The sequence below is a fragment of the Trichosurus vulpecula genome, chromosome 9, assembly GCF_011100635.1.
Source record: "Trichosurus vulpecula isolate mTriVul1 chromosome 9, mTriVul1.pri, whole genome shotgun sequence".
Classification (NCBI taxonomy): Eukaryota; Metazoa; Chordata; class Mammalia; order Diprotodontia; family Phalangeridae; genus Trichosurus; species Trichosurus vulpecula.
In genome coordinates this window covers 119,133,317-119,154,756 of record NC_050581.1, presented here as the reverse complement: position 1 = coordinate 119,154,756, position 21,440 = coordinate 119,133,317, and the positions used below count along the sequence as shown (strand labels likewise).

The window sequence follows — 21,440 nt, the reverse complement described above, 5'->3', positions numbered from 1 at the left end:
GCTATTTCATATGTATGTCCTTTCTTCCTAACTAAATATGAAGGCCCCAGAGTGATAAAAGACTACACTAGGGTGGTGGCAGTGTGTGGGTCAACAGACCACTGACTCAAATAAAAAACAGAGGAGTCTTGGCTTTCTCAAGGTAGAAACAAAACAGAAGCTTTATTTGATCAAGTCTTGCGAGAATTGGGCATCTCCCACTACCAGGGCGGAGATAGTAGTGAAGAGAGGCAAGGGGGAGAAGGCAAGCAAGGGGATATATATCCTTGTACAAACAATTCTAAGAAATCCCACCCCAGAGGCTGGACCCGCCTCCCCATTTGCAGGGACAGGTGGCCTCACAATCTAACCAGGAATAAGTTTTACCCAATACCAGCATAGAAACTACAGAATTACCTTATAGGGAAACTTTAATGTTAAGATGGTGGTTTGTAAGTAGGCTAGGGGAGGGGGAGAGGGGAATATCACCTGATTTCCCCAAAATCATATGATTTACAGGAAAACGATACTTAGGCCTAGTGAGGTCCACATCCTAATTCAATTTGTACTATTTGAGTATCACCTTACCTGAGTTATCCATAGGAAAGCTTTCACAATCTTGTATTCCACTCAAAGTCCCCCCTCTTATTCCATAGTTGAAAGATTCCCACACCAATCCTTATACACTTCTTCAACCTCATGATCTAACTCATTGGTCTTCTCTTCAGGATCTAGTCGGTCATCCTGCTCAACTAGTTCCCATTCCTGCGCCTTCTCTAAATATTGATTCCCAAGCATTTTAGATATAAATACTTATATACATATATATACACATATACCCTGTGAAGTCTTCACACTTTATTCTCTCACTACGTCACACAGCAGCATATGTGAAGAGGAGCAGACAGTTTTGAGGAATATTAAGGAGAGGTATACTTGACAGGACTTAATTACTGATTAGATGTGAAAATAGTGTGGGAGAAGGAAGAATCAAGAATGACTCCTGGTTGTTTTTGTTTTTTTTTTTATCCTTGGTGACTGGGAATACAGTGGTGCTTCAAACAGAAATAGAGAAGTGAATAAGGGTAGGATTATTTTATACGTGATGAATTTGAAGTGCAGGCTCTCCATCCAGGTGGGGATATCCAACAGATAGTTGGAGATGCCAGACTATATATAGTTCAGGGGCAATGAGTAGGCTGAGATTTAGTAGTCATCTGCACGGAGGTCATAATTGAAACCATAGGAATGCATCAAATTGACAAAGGAGGAGATCAAAGATAGCCTTATGGGGAAGCCTTATAGACATTATGTCCTAACCTAATTCAGCCTTTTGACCGAGTCCAAGTTTTACAGAATAAATCCTTTTATTAAGGAGATTTGTTCTGTGACGTTTGCATTTAGTCAAAGGGCTGAAGTCAAGGATGTAAAGGGCATGTGGCCTTGAAGCTGCAGGTTCCCCACCCCTGGGTTAGGAGAATATCAGTGAATCAGCAAAGAAGACAAAAGGAGTGAACAAGAGCTATCCTTTAAAAGTTCAACTAAAATGAACTGGGGTATGTCGTATCAAATAATTTTGAGAGTTGAAAGGGAAATTTCAGAAGAAATCTTATCTAGTTCAAAACCTATATGAAGTGAATTCCCACTTACCCATCAAGTGGTTGTCTAACCTCTACATGAAAACCTCCAACGTGAGGGAATCCACGTATTCTCTATGGCCTAGACAAGGAAATTGAGGCATCAGAATCTTCATTGTTGGTGAAGCTGTGAACTAAAATGGCTCAACCATTCCAGAAAACAATTTGAAATAGTTGGATTAAAGGAATGTAAAAAATGAACTGTATCACTAAACACTTGGAATCAGGAAGGCTCAGCCTCATGAATTCAAATCTGGCCTCAGACACTTGCCTGACCCCAGGCAAGTCAATTAATTCTGTTTGCCTTAGTTCCTCATCTGTAAAATGAGCTGGAGAAAGAAATGGCAAACCACTCCAAATATCTTTGCCAAGAAAAACCTAAAATGGGGTCATGAAGAGTCAGACGCTTCTAAACAACAACAAATTTTGGTGTAAATGGGGACTTTCTTAGTGATGACCTTTGCATAATTTCAAATTACTTTACAGAATGGTTTTACTGATTTCAAAGCTCCAGCAGCAATGCCTTATTGTACCTGTTTTCCCACAGCCTCTCCATCATTGATTATTCCTTTTTTTTTTAATTTGGGGGGAGTGGTGGTAATGCTATTAGGTGACTACTGTGTCCCCTGCCATCTGACTTTTCTTGAAAAAAATACTTGCAATTAGATTGTAAACAGGGACTTTATCTTGTTCTCTTTGTATTCCATCCAAGTGTCTTTCATATAATTATAATGTGTTCAATCAATATTTGTTGAGTGATAAAAAAGAAAAAAAATGACATATAGATGTAAGATTTCTGTGTATTTTAGAATCCATTGACGTCTTTCATTACTTACTTCTGAGCCTTGTTTTCCAACATTTTTTTTCACTGTGCTCCCCTATGCTTTCCTCTGCATTGAAGACACCAAGTAGTAAGGTATACATTAATTCAGTTTGGATGGTCTTACCTAGTTCTTTGTAGAATTTCTCTACATATTGTGTTTTGCAATAGATGTTGCTAAATGAATTGCAATGATCTTCATAGGATTCTTTTTATAAATGCTTGTTGAGAGTACTGCAATATGAGATGCCCAAATGTGTCATGAAAGGTTTTTGTTACCTTTGGATGCATGATAAAAACCAATTAAACTACTTTATTTGCCTCATGGAGGAGGATCTGTGAATCGTTTTATTTAGTTTCAACTTTTGGTCTTGTGGTTTCACTTTTACTGAGAATGTCAAGATTGATATGATTCAGTTCAGTTCTCCCAGTAGTATATTCACTCACTGGTAACTGGACAAGGACCTCACATTTAAAGTACTAGTCCCTAAGTAAGTTTACAGAACGTGGAATGGGGCTGCATAGAATCAAGTGCCATTTTGTGTTTTTCTGTTTAATAGATTTCCATGACCAGAGTTCATTCCCAAGTAGTCAACCTCCTGGTGATTAGGATTTTGGTATATAGCTAGGCTGTTCCTCAGAAAGCAGATAACTGTCTTTTGCCTAAAGCTTGTTGCATACCTTTCCAGCTTGGTAAAATCTTCCAGAACATGTCCTTCATTGACATGCCTCAGGAAACCCTCTTGCCTTACTCCACACATAGCTAGACTTGTCCTTAGAAGCAGATAGTCTCTTGGTGGGAATATACTCAGTCTTTCTTCCTTTTGTGTTTTTATACCATAGTGGTTTCATGGTATCATTTCTTTCCCATTTCCCCCACTCTTCCCCTCACTCCCACCTCTCCATTATATCAAAGATAATCTGACTGTGCATAGCTTTCTGGTTCTGTAGTCTTCTACTTTTCTACCCTAGATAAGGGGGGTAGCATTTCATCTATTCTCCTGCTTGGGGATTAGGCTTTACGGGTTTTTTTTTTCAATATTTAAATATTTCCCAATTACATATAAAACATTTTTAGCATTCATTTTTAAAAATTTTAAGTTTTAAATTATCTGCTTCCCTGACGCCTCTTCCCCCTTCCTTGAGAAGGCAAGTAATTTGATATCAGTTATACATAAGAAATCATGTAAAACTTATTTCCACATTAGCCATGTTGCAAAAGAAAACAGACAAACCCCAAGAAAAATAAAGAAAGTTAAAAAAGTATGCTTCAATTCTGTATTCAGAGTTCTTTAGTTCTGTGGAGGTGGATAGTATTTTTCATCATAGGTCCTTTGGGGAATTGTCCTGGATAGTTGTCTTCATCAGAGTAGCACAGTTGATCATCCTTAAAATATTGCTGTTACTGTGTACAATATTCTCCTGGTTCTGCTCACTTTGCTTTGCATGAGTTCATATAAAAGTCTTCCCTGGTTTCTCTGAAACTGTCATGCTTGTAATTCCTTCAGCACTATAGTATTCCATCATAATCACATACCAGAGGTTCTTTAGCCATTCTTCAATTGACAAGCATCTCCTCAATTTCCAATTCTTTGCCACCACCACACACACACACACACACACACACACACACACACACACACACACACACACGTGCTACAAATGTTTTTGTACAAATAGGCCTTTTTCACTTTTCTTTAATCTCTTTGGGATATAGACTTGGTAGTAATATTGCTGGATCAGAAGGTATGTACTATTTTATAGCCCTTTAGGCATAGTTCCAAATTGTTCTTCAGGATGTTTGAACCAGTTTACAGCTCCACCAACAAACCATTAGTGTCCCAGTTTTTCCACTCCCCTCCAGCATTTGTGATTTTCCTTTTCTGTCATGTTAGCTGATCTGATAGGTGTAAGGTGGTACCTTAGAGTTGTTTTAATTTGCATTTCTCCATTCAATAGTGATTTAGAGCATTTTTTCATATGACTATAGATAGCTTTGATTTCTTCCTCTGAAAACTGCCTGTTCATTATCTTTTGACCTATATGTCAGTTAGGGAATGGATCTTATTTTTCTAAATTTGTCTCAATCACGTAAATATTTGAGAAATGAAGGCTTTTATCAAAGAAATTTACTGTAAAAATTTTCCCCCATTTTTCTGTTTTCCTTCTAATTTTGGCTGCGTTGGTTTTATTTTTGCAAAAGCTTTTAAATTTCATGTAATCAAAATTAGGGGCAGCTAGGTGGCATAGCAGATAGAGCACTGGGCCTGGAGTCAGGAGGACCTGAATTAAAATCCAGTCTCAGACACTTCCTGTCTGTGGGACCCTGGGCAAGTCACTTTAACCTCTCATTGCCTGACAAAATGGAAGAACAAAATGGTAAACTACTCCAGTATCTTTGCCAAGAAAACCCCCAGTGGGGTCATGAATGGACACAACTGAAATGACATAACAACAAAATCAAAATTAATCCGTTTTACTTCCCTTGATCCTCTCCATCTCTTGTTTGGTCATAAACTCTTCTCTAATCCATAGATCTGACAGGTAGGTTTTTCCAGGCTCCCCTAAATTTACTTATGGTATCACTCTATATGTCTAAATTGTTCATCTGTTTTGACCTTGTCTTGATGTATAGTGTGAGATGTTGGTTTATGCCTAGTTTCTTCTGAACTGCTTTCCAGTTTTTCCTGTGGTCATTACTGTGGTCGTTTACTACTGTGTGTTGCATACCTGATCTACCCCTCTATTTCTTAGTACCAGATTGTTTTGATGAGTACCACTTTGTAATATAGTTTGAAATTTAGTACTACTCGGCCACCTTCCTTCACATTTTTTTCCTTTGATTCCCTTGATATTCGTGACCTTTTGTTCTTCCAGGTGTATTTTGTAATTATTTTTTCTAGCTCTATAAAATAATTCTTTGGCGGTTTGATTGGCATAGCACTGAATAAGTAAATTAACTTAGGTAGAATTGTTATTTTTATTATATTGGTTTGGCCTATCCATGAATAATTAATATTTCCCCAATTGTTTAGATCTGCCTATATTTTGTGAAAAGTGTTTTGTAATTATGTTCATTATAATCCCTGGGTTTGTCTTGGGGCATTACATTTAATCAGAGATTGGTTCCCTTTTGGCGTTGGCCAAAGGGTTTGAACAAGTTTAGTGAGTTTTTGTTACATGATTTAGAATTCTTTTCCAGAATAGTTGGATGAGTTCAAAATATCATTAACAGTGAGCCTGTCTTTTTGTAACCATAAATTATGCAGTCAACAACAAGCATTTTTTAAGCACTTACTTTGTACTTGTGCCAATGCTAACAATTTGGTCTTTTATTACCTTTGTCATTTTGAGGGGTGCGAGATGAACCTAAAGAGTTGTTTTGATTTACCTTTCTCTCATCAGTAATTCAAAGCATTGTTGTTGATAGTTTGCAGTTCTTGTGGGAGTTGTTCATATTCCTTTATGGGGCAAGGGCTCTTGGTCATATGTAACTTCAGCTTCCTAACTCCAAGGTATTTGGAGATACATATACACACATACATACTGTATACATATTTATTGATAAGTCAGCAAGTTTAAAGTGCCTACTTTGTATTAGGTTCCATTTTCAGTTCTGGGGCTTTATGTATAAGAAATGAAAACAATCCCTACTCAGAAGGAGCTTGTATTCTAATGAGGGAAACCAGAAGTACAAATAGAGATACATACAACATTAAACATAAAGTGAATAAATAGAAACATTTGCACAGTATTTGATTAGGGAAAGAGGGCACTAACAACTGGGAGATCAGAAAGGGCTTCATGGAGGAGGTGCTGCTTGAGGAAGACAGGGAGGGATTCAGTAAAATGGATGTAAGGAAGAGTGTAGTCCAGGCAGGGCAAAGGTGTGGAGATGGGAGATGGGTATGGAGTGTCGTGTAAGGAATAGAACAAAAGCCATTTGGGCTGGATCTCAGAGCACAGAAAAGGGGAAATGTCCAGTGATGCTGCAGAGGTAGATTGGGACCAGGTTCTCTAGGGCTTTAAAAGGTAGGCAGAGGAGATATTTTATCCTAGAGATACAGGTGTGTGTGTGTGTGTGTGTGTGTGTGTATGTATTTTTATATATATTTGTGTGTATATATATATATATGTATATGTATATGTGATGTTTTTCCCCGAGTATCTTGGATATAGCAGACTTTTATCAGAGATGTTTTATGGAAAGGTAGGTTTTTTTGTGTCTAATAGTTTCTCTTATTCTAGATGAAATTTTTTTCACATAAAAGTTTTTTAAATTTTATGCACTCAAAATTTCCTTTTACCTTTTGTGATCACTTATGTTCCTTTGGTTAGAATTTATCTCTAATCGTAGTTTTGTTCTGTTATTCCCTTTTTTTATGATGTGACCTTGTATGCTTAGATTGAATTATTCATTTGGAGTTTATGGTATATGATATAACTTGCTGGTATAAACCTAATCTCTACCAAAATGTTTCCTAGTTTTCCCAGCAGTTCTTGTCCTTTCTCCATTAGTTTGTGGTCTTGGGTTAAAAACATTAAACTGAATGCTCCTTTTGGGCTTTTCTTAACAAGTCTTAGCTACTTTTGTATTTGTTAGCCAGTACTAAATGTTTTTGATGATTACTGTTTTATAATACAGTTTAAGACCTGGTAATGATGCTATATGCTTCCTAAGTCAAAAATCCCTTCTCTGATTACTTCCTGCTCCTTTGTCCATGTCAGTCCCATCCTTGGGTTTGCTCAGTTATCTTTGTAGTCTTTTGTGGTTTGCTATATAGGCTTTACCAGACAGCCAAAGAGGGTCCATGACACAAAAGGCTTAAGAACCCCCAGGCTAGAGGAAATAACTGAAGAGCTGAGTTAGTAGATTTAAAGCCAGCCAGCTGCTTATCTTTATTTCCTTGTGTCTTCTAGTTGTACTCTCTGTTCCTACATCTCTAAGAGCTAGAGTGAAAATGTAGGTTACATTTGTGTTCGTGTTACATTGTCAGCATAGCTTGGCCTTAGTTTTTGAAACTGTTTCTTTCTGGACTTAGTTATATTTGATAGGACAAACATAAGCTCCACCACATACTCTCTTCTCAGTGACAATTTTTGAGACGGTTTTAGTTAAATTTTATAATTCAGGTAATCAATGTATTTAGGTTTTTGTGGTTTCTCCCCTACATTATGCCTAAAGAACCTTTTCTTTGATTACGCCTTGAGAAATCTTTCTTTTTGGTCTCTCTTGACCATGTATGATGCTGCTGAATATCATAACTTTTCACTTTTCACTATCAAGTTAACTGATTTTAAAGATTGCTTTCATTTTGTGATGAGTAGCTTTTCAAATACTATCCTTTCCCTTAACAGTATAGGGTGTAATGTTAGGTTATACAGCATAATTTTTTTCTGAGATCAGAATCTTTTTTTTTTTTTTTTGACAGCAGAAAAGGCTTACCTTTGAAGTCATTTAGCCCAAACCTTTCATTTTACACATGAGGAAACTGAGGCTTAGTGAGGATGTTATTTGCTCAAGGTCAGGCATTAAGTTAGTGGCAGAGCCAGGATTAGAATTCTGCCCTTCTACTTTAGTGCTCATTTTTACCCAAACTATGCTTCTTCCCTACTGGGCTAACTTCATCTTGCCCTTCCTTCAGTGTACTTTTTTACTTAATCATTGGATATAAAGGATATACCTTCTGGCCTTGGGAAATTTTGAAGACTCATCAGAGTTTTAATAAACTCAACACCTCTGGCAGTTTTAATTGGCTTTTTGAATCAAAAGGGTCTTGGAAAGCTACAAAACAAGTTTACAATATGGCTCCACAAGGCAGGAAAATAAGGAAATAGAACCATTTATAATTTGATTGGTTACACTTTAATTCAGGCTACCCTGCTCCAATCACGTCACCTCTCAGTGTCCAAGGTAACTCACTAAGACTGCAAGTTTCAGAAAATATGCTGATCTGTTTCTCACTGGGAACTTCCTTATCCCCATGAAATTACTTGTTATTATCAGATAAATGATAAGCATGACTTTTCTGCTTTTTCCCTTATCAAAAGCTAGAGTTGTACTCTCAGCTCTGAATCAGTCACTTCCCTAGATACTAAATTATCCCTCCCCTCACATTCTGCAGAGGAAGAAACTGTCAGAGAGGGGAAGGGTCTTACCCTTTATTAAGTAAGTGAGAACAGTTACCAGTGAAAATTTGGAGCCCTGTGGGACAGAATATAATTTCCAGTTAATATTTCAAGTATAGTGCTGAATTTGTGCTTTACTCTGAAACTATATTTGTGGCTAGTGGGTTTATGTAGCCACTATTTTAAAAAAATAACTCAGCAATTTGAAAAAAAAAAGTTTTTTGGATCAGACATGTAATTTCATGGGTACAGGGAAGTTTCCAGTGAGGAGCTCCCTCTGCCAATGTAGATGAGCATCATTTCTGGAATTTGCAGTCTTCAGAGAGTTACCTTAGACACTGAGTAGTGACTGGACTTCAGGATGACTTGTACATCTTCTAGGTGGCAGCTTAGGTCTTCCCTGACTGCAAGACCGGTTTGCTATTTGTTTGCTCTTCACTGCCTTGCTTATATTCAAAATTTGACATAATTTCTAACTTGCTTCTTTTTTAACAGCAGTTTTTGTGCTCTAAATGTGCTTCTCTTTGCTTAAAATTTTTATTGTAGCACGTTTCCATGTCATAAACTTGCACTGACCAAGTTTTTTCTTTCTCTGCTTATGCTGGAAAGGCTTATGTAAATAGATGTATTTGTTCTATGTTTCAGATTGTACATTTAGTAATGGATAATTTTTTTTCCCATGAGCTTGACTTTGCCTTATAAATTTCATATGTCCTTGAGAGTGTATGATGAAAAGTTATGATTGATTTGGGAAGTGTGTAGCTACTGTTTAGCCAGGAACAGTAGCAAATTAGTGGAGAACCTCAGGCAAACAATTATTAATTAGGGATTTGTGATCAAAGCAAAGAAGTTTCTGTGGCTAAAGGGCCAAACGTTCAGGTTTTGGGAGGTTGAATATCACAATGCATGAACACAAGTCACTACCCCATCTATAAAATCGGAGTAATACTGTTTGCAATACCTAAATCACAGGGTTATTGACTGAAGATGTTTTAAAAATACTTTATAAACATTAAGGTACTTGGGAATTTTCATCTAAATCTGAAATAAAAATCCATTCAGCTACTGAGGCCTTTCTATTTTAACATATCAGAGTACCAGTATACTACTTAGGCTGTCTGTCTTTGTATTTCATTCTTGTCACATGAAATACACACTCTTTTCCAGTTATACACATGCTCCATGTTGTTCCTTATGTTATTTCTCTGGCACAAGTAGTCAGGGGTGCCAGCAATTGCTAATAACACTAGGATGCAATGATATTATATCTGACCTTGTTGGATTTAAGCAGACTGCTTCCTTGTAACCGAAGGAGGTCTAGTAGGTATGATGATGTAGGAAAACTAAAAGAGAGCTGTGTCACTGAAGTCAGAGGAGGAGAGAGTATTCGGGGTGGGGAGTGGGGGGAGGTTATGGTCAGCAGTGTCAGAAACTGCAGGGAGATAGAGGATGAGGCCTGTGAAAAGACACTTAGGAGGACTGCAACAAGACAATGTCAAGTATGGTCACTGTGTCAGATAGTTCTGCTTAATTGTTTTTCTTTGTCTAAATTTTCATTGGTAACTACTCTCACTTTTTAAATAGACCCTTCCCCTCTCTGGCAGTTTCTTTCTCTTTAGAATGTGAAGGTGGGATCAGTTAGTCCCCAGGGAAGTGACTTGCCTACAACTCACAGTGATTCAGAGCTGAGAACCAAGCAGAAAAGTCATGCTTATCATGGGAGGATGGTTAAAATAACTGTGACATCAGTTAAAATGTATTTTTAAAGATCAGTGGATTTAACATTTAAGATTGTTCATAGCTTTGGAAAGGTCGGTTTCAGTCTATTGATAGGGTTGGAAGGCAGATCAAAAGGTGAATGGGAGGTGAGAAAATGGAGATAATGTGAGCGAAAGTGACACTTTTTCTTGGTTGTGAACAACAGAAGGGCACAAAGGGCATGTTTGTTTGCAGCAGGGAAAGTGTCCATTGGAGAAGATGAAGCTGAAGATGAAATGGGGGTGTGGGATGACCAGTGAGGTGAGTGAGCTTTCAGAGGACATAGGGAGGAGATGGGATCGAAACACAAATTTAAGGATTGAATTTGCCAAAGACAAGGGCCACTTCCCAGATACTGAAGCAAAATTGGAGAGAATAGAGGATTGTGTAGAATGGTTTGGATGCGAGAGAAGTAAAGGAGAAGAGGAAGCTTTTTCCTGTAGTGAGATAGCCTTTATTTTCCTCAGTAAAATAGGAGGTAAGACCTCTGCTGTGAAGGTAGATGATGTAGGGAACTGGAAAAGAGATTTAGAATTATGATAGATGTCAGTGATTGCAGTGAACATTTCAATGTACAGAAAGAAGATTGCCTGTGAAATTCAAATTTTTATGTATAGTAACATGATGCAAATTAAAACTACTCTGATGATTGCCTTATATCAAATTGACATGGGTAATAAAAGAAGGAGGAATTCAATACTGGCCATTATATGCTGGTACACTGTTTGTAGAGTTGGAAATTTTTTCTACCTTTAAAGAAAATCATAAAGAAGTGTATATGAGAAGTTAGAAATATGTTCATACATTTTGATCTAAAAGATGGTCTAAATGAAGATCTACTTTGTCTCATTACCCTTACCTCTATTGAGAAAGCAAGAAAAACAAAACCTCCTATTACAAACGTGTATAGACACGCGAAACAAATTCCTGCATTAGCTGGATCCAAAAAAGTATATGTCACCATCCACACTTTCTGATATGCACAATATGATCTTTGCTAGTTTATGCCATAAGGACATTATGAACTGGAGAAAAAACTATTTGTATTAAAAAAATAATATTTAGTAGCAAAACAAACTGGTAACAAGTCATGGGCCCAGTGATTGGGGAATGTTTGAATAAGTTGTGGTATATGAATAATAAAATGGTATGTTATTTCTATGAAGAAAGCTGTATTAAAGGAATAGTAATGCACTTGTATTACCTTTATTACTAGAATGCACCTTGTTGGCAAGTTGTATTTCGGGCTCAAGTTTTGCATTTGTGAAGTAGAATAATGTGAAGGGGAATACTACCTACTGTCACTTGGCCTTTAAGTTATGAGAATGCGATTATAAATGTGAAGTATTTTGAACCCCATAGAAATAAAGCATATTGGAGGTGGGATTAATTATGATTTTCCTTTGGATATCAAATGTCTTTTGACCAAAATCAAAAGTTCCTATGTTGTCGTGAGTCCTTGGATTTTTGTAACTTGTGAAGCAAAAGTGGCTGTTCAAAATTTAGCCTAATATTTTTCAAATTAATTTTGTGCCAAGTGTTATTTCCTAAATATGCTAACTACCTGAAATTGGTTTTGTACCTTTGGCATCAGCGCATTATCCTTGTATGTTGAGTTATCAGACCTCTCATTTAGTTGGTGGAAACCCTAATATTTCAAGGCAGCTTTGTCGTTTAATGGACAGAGCTTGCATGTGTTTCCATGGGAAAGTTGCATTCATATATTTTGGTGTTGTACTATATTCCTTTTTGCAGAATAGGAATAGAGCAAATGTCACAGAAAGTGTATTGTTCTTCATTGTTTTGAAAGTGAAACTACTTTACTATAAAACTGCACTGTAATGCGTCAGCTTATGGAAATGGCTCTTGCAGCCTGCTATACTGTCGGAAACTTCCTTGTTAGATATAGTAATTAATGAAATAGAGAGGAGATACAGATTTAAAGTCTGTACTCCTAGTGAGCCAGGTATCAGCTGTTACTGAATAATATTCCCACATGACTAGACTCTGGAAATTTAGGTAGTGGGACCCTTTTCCTAGCTGGCCCCAGACTCTAATAACAAGTCTGCTTGTTGAGAAAGCTGGTACTATTACTGCCACAGTAGTTTTTTGAGACCACCAGAATTTACCTTAACTCTCTACCATGTCTAGGTCAATTTTATTAAAGAAAGGAACTTTTGGTTAGTGAAGCTTTGTTAATCAAGGAATCGTTGTACATACTTTACAGAAGCTTGCTTGATGTGAAAACATCCTACTTCAAGGCCAGAAGCCAAATGGCGTTTGGATGGACTTCTAGGACAGATGAAACATTAGCATGGTTATCTGTATACGTGTGTGCCTATCCACAAATCACAAAGCCTTAATAATGCATATCTTGAACTTGGTGCTTAGGTTCTTTCTCAACTTTTGCGTAAGCAGTGGAAATTTGTTATGACTTTGGTATTTGGCATCAAATATTCCTTGAACACTCACTGAATAAGAAACCAGTATTTTATGAAAAGTAACTTTAAAGTCAAGCACTTATATTTTTATTGAAGTTACTTTGTTCAGGTTTTTTTTTTTTGTCTGTATTTGCTTTCCTTTCCTCCTTTTTTTTTTTTTTTTTTTTACTATGACCATATTTCCTCAATAGTAATGTGTTCCTGGGTTAGAAATGGGACTTGATATAATTCTATGTAATGGGGCCAGTTTTTGGAGCTGTCTTTTATGTCTTTTTGAGCTTTCCTTTCATAGTAATCCCCTTAATAGTTATAGAATCAAAGATCTTGGTGAGGGAATATGGCTTAAGAGTATCTATTCTACCCTCATGTTGTAGTAACAGTAATCAGAAAACAGATTTCTTTTGATCATAAGTTCCTTTTCCTCACTTCTTTGATATAGATGTGTGTATACTGTTGTATTGTCATTTTCTACCATTATACCATAGCCTAAAAAGGTTTAAGATCTCCTGCTGGTTTTCCTATGATATAACCTATCCTTTAATTATCCTGTAATTCCTCTAAATTCCAATCCTGATGACCCTTTTTAATTCGATTCCTATTTCTAGCGCTATTAGTAACTCCCCAATTTGGCCTATATCAGAGGCATCAAGCTTGTGTCCACAAAACTCCTAAGCCAGATTAAAATGTAATCAAGAAATATTTAACAAAAATCAATAAAAATACAATAAAACAAATAATATTAATTTGTGGTTTTCTAAGTCAGTATGTGGGTTACAGGGATCCATTTCTTTTTTTTAATATTTATTTTTTAGTTTACAACAGACGGTTCTGCATAATTTTGAGTTCCAGATTTTCTCCCCTCCCTCCCCCCTCCCTCCCCAAGATGGCAGGGAATCTCATATAACTACCAAGAATGACTTCGCATTGAATTAATTTATACACTAGGCAAGTTGCGGAGAAGAATTATGACCAATGGAATGAATCATGAGAAAGAAGAAACAGAACCAAAAAAAAAAACAAAACACAAAAACAAAAACAAAAGAGAAGAGAAAAAGGCAAGCATGAAGTGTGCCTCAATCTGCATTCAAACTTCATAGTTCTTTCTCTGGATGTAGATAGCATTCTCCATCGTGAGTCCTTTGGAATTGTACCTGCACAGTGATGGCAGTATCAGAGGAGAGGAGACATATGTGAGAGATGTCACAAAGGTATAATCAACAGGACTTGGCAACAGATTGGCTATGGAAGGTGAAAGTGAAGGGTCAAGGTGAGTATGACCACTGAGTTGGGAGACTGGGAGGATGCTGGTTCCTTCAACATAAATAGGAAAGTTAGAATGTGGGGTGAGGGTTACTTATGGGGGGAAATGAGTTCAATTTTAGAAATGTTGAGTTTAAGATGTCTATAGGACGTCCAGTTTGAGATGTCCAGTAGGCAGTGAGAGAAGCAACACTGGAAGTCAGGAGAGAGTTTTAAGTTTGGATGGATCTGTGAATTATCTGCATAAAGATGATAACTGAAACCATGGGAGCTGACGAGATCATCAAGTGAATTAGTATAGGGGGAGAAGAGGAGGCCTAGGATAGAGCCCTGGAGGCACCTATGGTTAGCATGGGTGACTGGCTGAAGATCTAGCAAAGACAGAGTTGGAATGGGGAGGAAGAGAACCAAGAGAGAAGAGTGTCAAGAAAAACCTATGGAGAAGAGACTCAAGGAGAAGATGATTGGTAGTATTAAAGACTGCCAAGAGGTCAAGAAGGGTGAGCATTAAGAAAGGGCCATTAGACTCTTGCTTCAGCTGCTGCCACCACCATCACCATGATTCACTTTTTGCTAGGATTTACATTCAGCAATGTGGTGGGGACGTATCTGGCTCAGAACTATGAAGTTCCGAACTTGGCCAAAAAACTTGAAGAGAAAAAAAAAATGTAGATGCCAAAACGAAACCACCTAGCGGCTAGGTCCTAGCCCTTGATGTCAACATGTAGTAATGTTGTCTGGATGCTTTCCTGTTCAAAACAAAAGCTCCTATTCTCTCCTCAAGGACTGGGTGACTTTCTTTTCCCTGAGCTACACTGAGCTGCCTTTGAGTTAAAATACATTCATAACAACAAAGCTATCCTTTTTTATTTTCCTCCCTCTCCCCTAGGACTCCTCTGACCCCTATACCTTTGTGGGAGATTCTGATAATTGAATCATGGTGTTTGATAAAGAAATGCTAGTTTTGATTACTGGTCTGTCTCCTTACCTTTTAAGTTGTGGATTTCTAGTCATTTTTAAAAGTTGCTTTTTATATGTCTGAACAGATGGGAGTCATAGTAATTCTACTTATGTCTGTCTTACTGGATGCTTTATAAACATGTAGTATCAAAGCATTATATAGCAACTGAAAAAAAGGAGGAAAAAAGGCCATTAGATTTGGCACTTAGAAGAGATCATAAGTAATTCTGGAAAGAGCAGTTGCAGTTGAATGGTAAGCCTGGAAGTCAGATTGCAGAGGATTTGGAAGAGTGAGATAAAAGGAAGTGGAGGCTTCCATTAGAGATGGTCTTCTGAAGGAGGTGACCATGAAATGGAGGAAAGATAAATGACCCATGTGGGTGGGTCAAATGTTTTTTTTTTTTTTTAGGATGGAGGAGACATGAGTGTGTTTGCAGGCAGCTGGGAAGCAGCATATAGATAAGGAGCAATTGAAGCTTAGTGAGAGAGAGGGGTTGATAAGGAGTAAGTCGGCTGGAGAAAGCAGGATGGAATGGGATAACTTTCTCATCCTCCTTTTCCAAGAATATCCCCATTTATGATGGTTTTTATATTTTCACCTGGATAGAACAAAAGACACCAACATTAGATTACACCAACATCTCTTTTGACACAAGTTCAGTGAGCTGTCTCCTCTTTTACTCCTGTGTCACATGATGAGGTAGCTTTCTCCTTGCCATGGAAGGAAGGAAATAAGAATTTATTGTGTTTACTGTATATAATCGTTTCATCTGCAAGTAGTTTCTTAGCAAACTTGGACTGAGTCTTTCATGATACTAGTGAATGGAAGAACATCTTAATTAGCCTGCACATTTTAATCCAAGTACTTTCAAGAAATGATAAATTAAGAGTGAGTACTTAGCAGAATTCCTTTGAATTGGTGAAAGTCTGAGTTGGACACGACTGAACAACAACCAGTCATAAGTTCTTTTGAGTTGGTATGCTGGTGTGAGATCCAACTTAATTTGGTCGATTTTGAGTTTTAATTGGTACGTTGCAACTAAGGAAACAAAGGGATTAAGACCTTGTTTGTCATTCTTTTGTTTTTGTTCCATGCTAAGGAAAAATATCTTCTTCACGTATCATAAATGTTAGCCTTGCAGAATATGCAGGGACTTGATGCATATACATAGGATCAAGAGGTATTCACCAACAGATAAGTGAGTGGTAGAGTTATTATGAGAAGAATTGCAAATTAAAAATCACCACATTAAAATATGCTTACTATAGTAGCAAGAGAACAGCAAATGAAAATAAATGAAAGTTTATCACATCATGGAAATAGACAAAAATGAAAAAATGATAGGGATAGTCAAAAATGATAGGGATAGTCTATGTTGAAAGCACTATGGGAAGACTGGTGTTTTTGTTGTGTTGTTATGAAGTCATGAAAGAGACCAGCCACTCTGGATTTTAATTTGGAACCAGGCAAGAAAAGTGACAAATTTTCAATAGAAGGGAACTTTTTGAGGGATATTGATGGGGATGACTAGCCTTTAAGATACTATTTCCTAACCGTTGCATTGTAGTACAAGACATTTTCTTTGCTATATGATATTATAGACTCCCTGGTTTTCTCAGTTCTCTTTACATTTTTTGATTAGGTTTATAGGGAATGATAAAACCATGGTAGAGGGAGAACAGAGTTGGTGTCTCGGTATAAAAATAAATAATATATGTGATTTGGCAGATAGAAGACTGGGGTGAAATGTCCTCCTTGACCAATTCATGAAGAACATTGGCTAACACTGAGCTGGTGTTGCTTCTTAGTTGAGGCATTTGTCTTTACTCACTAATTTAGTCAGTTAATCTGCTGTGACAGAATTCTTCATCCTTCCTGCTCCTGGTCTGGTTCAGACCAGAGAAATTAAGAGTATAATCGAGTTATAGATAAACAAATGTTTCTTTGAGAAGACAAGGACACCTGAAAATGTGAATTTAAAATCTGTGCTAGCTACATAGGTAAGATAAAGTGGGAGCTCTCAGCGAAATTGAATTCTCAGAGGTTGAAGAGGTGCTCAGAGAGATTTTTCCATTGGAATTGGTGTTGCTGGTGCTGTTTCTCCTGTCTGAACAAAAAGAAGGCAACAAGTTCAACACTTGGTTAAAAAGCTACTGATCTTGCGGAAGTTCAGAAGTATTTTTGTGCCATTCAAACAGGAAAGACAAGACTTGATCATAATTGTGTAATCCCCTAGTCTGAGGGAGAGATTTACAGTATAACGAACGAGCTATTCTCAGTCTCCTTTGTAGGATGGTATATATCAGGAAGGGCCGGGTCTCTTCTAATAGACTTTGGAGGTCACATCATAGATAGTATCTGATGTTCAATTCTTTCCAAATTCTGAATCTTATTTCCAGTCTTTGTTTCTTCATGATAAAGGTATTCCATAAGACCCTTGAGTAAAGGTCAGTTTATCAGGAGTCCAAGGCAACAGTTTTCTATCATACGGCTTGTGATCTACAGCACGGGTTTATACATCATAATCTACAGTGAACAAATGACATTATAGTAAATAATAATTGATATTTAATATTACTCTGAGGTTTGTAAGTCACTTTGTATATCATATCATCATCTTCTGTTCTGAGGTAGATATATGGAGCACATTTTACTAAAATGATGTGTTACAAGGGAAAACCCTAAAAACATGGTCACCTACTCCTATTTCTTCCCCACCTGCATTTTCATATCTCTGCTGGATCTTCCTGAGATTCTTATCTACTAAGGGGCACTACCACTGCACCTGGCCTCTTAACTGTCTTGGCATATATGTGGATAGATTACCTCTTAAATCACTGTGAGACAAGATTGGAATTTTTTCAAAGGAACTTAAAAAAATACAAAAGCTTAGAATGGATGAGTTTAGAAGTTCTTATTCCTAGCTTCAGTCATTGAAGTTTTACCACATATGCAACTGACGTTGTGTAGATTTTGGGACAGAGGTCCACCAGTTCATTTGCTTTGCCTCAACTCTGTCTTTGTTGAAGTAAGACTTGCCAGAAATGAAGGAAGTAGGAGGGGTGTTAGGCTAGTGAGGAGGATGAGAGTGTTTCCAAAGGCCTCAGAATCCTGGCAAGAACTGGTACAGTTGATGTTGCTGGAAGCAACATTGTGTAATAAAGTACTTGGCTTGGAACCTGGAAGACCTGAAGGGTTCATGTCCTGAGGGAGTTGGCCTCTAAGGGCCCTTCTAGCTTTAAATCTATGATCCTGTGATCAGAAAGAGTTGGGACAACGGAGTGGGCTTTTTCTCTCCTGATGAAGGCTTCCCTTATATGTGTAGTGCTTTTTTGAAAAACTGTAAGACTCAAACAACTAGAATGATTTAAAATTCCGATAACTTTTTCTTGTGGATAGTGAATGTTTAGCATTAAAAATGGTTTCCTCAGCAGGAACCACCTGTCATTGGCTCAGTGGATTCCAAAATAAAATGTGTCTGGATTATTTGTTCACTACTAGTATATACAAATAATTGAGAATTAACTGTGCACATTGCATTTCTAAGAGTTGTCACTAGTTAAGAGGGAAGGGAGAATAATCAAAGGCTTCTGCTCATTCTCTGTAAAATTTATTCTACCCAGGTCCCCTTAATCAGCAATAGGAAATCGCATGATACATGTGATAGACTCTAGTCGAATCAGCAATGGGAGATAACTAGTCCAGAAATGTTGCTGAGTTATTGCTGAGAAGAGTTAAGTCAATCAATATTGATCGTCACATAATGTTGCTGTTACTGTGTCCATTGTTTTCCTACTTCTGCTCATTTCACTTTGCCATCAGTTCATACAAGTCTTTCCAGATTTTTCTGAAATCTGCCTGCTCATCATTTCTTACAGCACAATAGTATTCCATTACATTCATATGCCAAAGTTTGTCCAGGCATTCCCCAATTAATAGGCAACCCCTCAATTTCCAATTTTTTGCCACCACAAAAAGCTGCTATAAATATTTTTGTGCATGTAGGTCCTTTTCACTTTTTTGTGATCTCTTTGGGGTACAGACCTAGTTGTGTGGGGTACAGACCTAGTTGTGGTATTGCTAGATTGAAGGGTATGCACAGTTTGCCAAATTGCTAAGAGATAGGATTTGAACCCTGGGCGTTTGAATCCAGAGCCTGTGTACTCTTTCAACTGTATGACAGTTCTTTGGAGGCAATGATGTTATACATACATTTTGCTGCTATATAGCTATACCAGTAAAATATTAGTATTGAAAAAGGTGGGCTTTTACTTCAGGGGAAACTTCAGGGTCAGTAAAAAAGAAAAGCTTTTGCAATTTTCTGAAAGCAATCTAGCTCTTAATTTTTCACTTTTTCAACTTTGGACCCAGCTTATTGTCTGTCTATATTGTCTATCCCAGGTACACTTGCTCTCTATCCAAATACATGTTGAAATCTAGGCTGTAGATATTCCTTATCCATTTGGTCTTTTTTGTGTGGGTGGACAGACCAAATTCTTTTGGCAATTACAGATCTCTTCTAGGAGGTTCTGCAGTGTACCTTGGGGCATAATGTTAGAAGCCTTTGGAGGACCTCACAGGGAATCCCTGCTTTGTGTGAACTCTGATGGCTGAAGAGGGGTAAAGGCCATTATTAACAAAAGAATCAGGAAAGACTACGTGGAAAAATGTGCATTTGAGTTGGTCTTTAAAGAAGGGGCAGGAATTCAGTATGTGGGTGGTTGGTGGCAGAGACAGCATGCCTAAGGAGCAATGTTAGCAAATGCATGGGTATGAGAAACGGCTGTGTGTGTGTGTGTGTGTGTGTGTGTGTGTAGGCATGTGCATAGGTACTAAGAAGGCCAGTTTAGCTTGAGTGTAGAGTTTGAGAGGGGAGAGTAGTGTGAGATAAAACTGGAAGGACAGGACAATATTGTAATGTAGAAGAATTTGAGAGCCTAAGATAAGAGGTTGGAATGAATTTTACTTGGTAGGTGTTAGCCAGTAACAGATTTTGAACAGAAAAAGGAATTGAGGAGATCACTCTGTTAGTATGAAGATTTATCATTCTCTTCTTTATATTCCAGAGCTTTTATTTGTTGCCATTTTTCAGGTTTGTATTGTCCTTGTATTTAAATAAAAATTTATCTTATTTCTGGTTCCTGAGATGTTTTGTTCTTGTCATAATTCTTTTAACTAAGTTCTTGATGCCCTTTAACTTAGGTTATTGCCATATTAATTTTCTGCTTTATATGATGTGTGTCTAATTTTAAATAAAAATATTCAAGTACCAGACCTAATACTGTTTCTTCTGGCATCCTACTTCCTGGACTTGTATATTTTCTTTAGTCATGTGATGGTATTCTTATCCAAGTCGTATTAGACTTGTTTATCTCTGTTGTGCTGTATCAAATCTGCTGTGAGACCTAACATAGAATGTTTCACATTCCCTTCATTAATTTAAAGTTTTGTCAAATGACTGGCCTTCTTTGTTCCTGGTTTCTTCAGATTTCACTGTCATCTAAATGTTGTTGCCCTGATTATTTGCTAATTATTGACATTACACTTTTAGTACTGTAGAAGCTCAAATTCATCTCTACTTACTTTTAGCGTGATAGAAATTTCTTTTTGGAAAGTTGGAGAAATGAGGATTTAGGGATCTCAATACTAAAATTTTGAGAATATTGGGTTTTCCCACTACAGTGAGTAATAATTTAATTTTTCATTTTCATACTTAGATAACTCATTAATTGCTTACTACCATCACATGTTCTTCACTGTCCTGTAGGACTATTTTAAAATGTTGCTATAAACAAATCTACATCTGCACTTTTTCAACAGAAATAGTTTTATCAACAGTTTGTCCAAATGTGCTTTGGCACTAACTTTATCCTTCCAGCTTATGAGCCCTTATTGACTTGTGGCGTTTCAGTTTTTGTTGTTTTTTGGAAAGGAAAGGGGAGACAGCAAGTTTATCATTTCCATCTTAAACTTTTTTTCTTTTGTCTTAGAAAGATTGCATGCTTTTTGGTACCATATTTTCATTTTATATTTTAGAGCAGTTGTAAAAACTAGTTGACATAATTAAGGAACTAAATCATATCAAATTTCAAATTCTTGGTAAAAATAAAAACAAAGACAAAAGGAATCTACAGCTAAAGGTAAGGATGCAGGTCCTTCATTGGAGAGGCAAATAAAGGAGTTGGCTAAATTGGTTTTGTCATGCATCCAAAGGCAAAAAGAAATATAACTTCATAAGTCATATTGCAGTGCTTGTAAAATTTGTGGGGAAAAAATCCACCACAAAGATTGTTTAAACTTATGCCCTAACACCTGTTGTAGAGAAATAATAATAACAGCTAATATTTATATAGCACCTCCTATGTGCTATGCATTGTGCTAAGTGCTTTGTAATTATTATCTCGTTTGATCTTCACAATACTGGGAGGGAGGTGCTATTATTTTTTTTTACCCTA

The 21,440-nt window shown here is 37.1% G+C and overlaps 1 protein-coding gene and 1 pseudogene across 1 annotated transcript in view; both read left to right on the top strand.

The window, feature by feature from the left end:
- Nucleotides 1-21,440, top strand: part of IP6K1 (inositol hexakisphosphate kinase 1) — a 73,135-nt gene that overhangs the window by 7,763 nt on the left and 43,932 nt on the right. The gene's annotated exons all lie outside the window — the stretch shown is intronic.
- On the top strand, nucleotides 14,583-14,725 carry LOC118832227 (annotated as a pseudogene).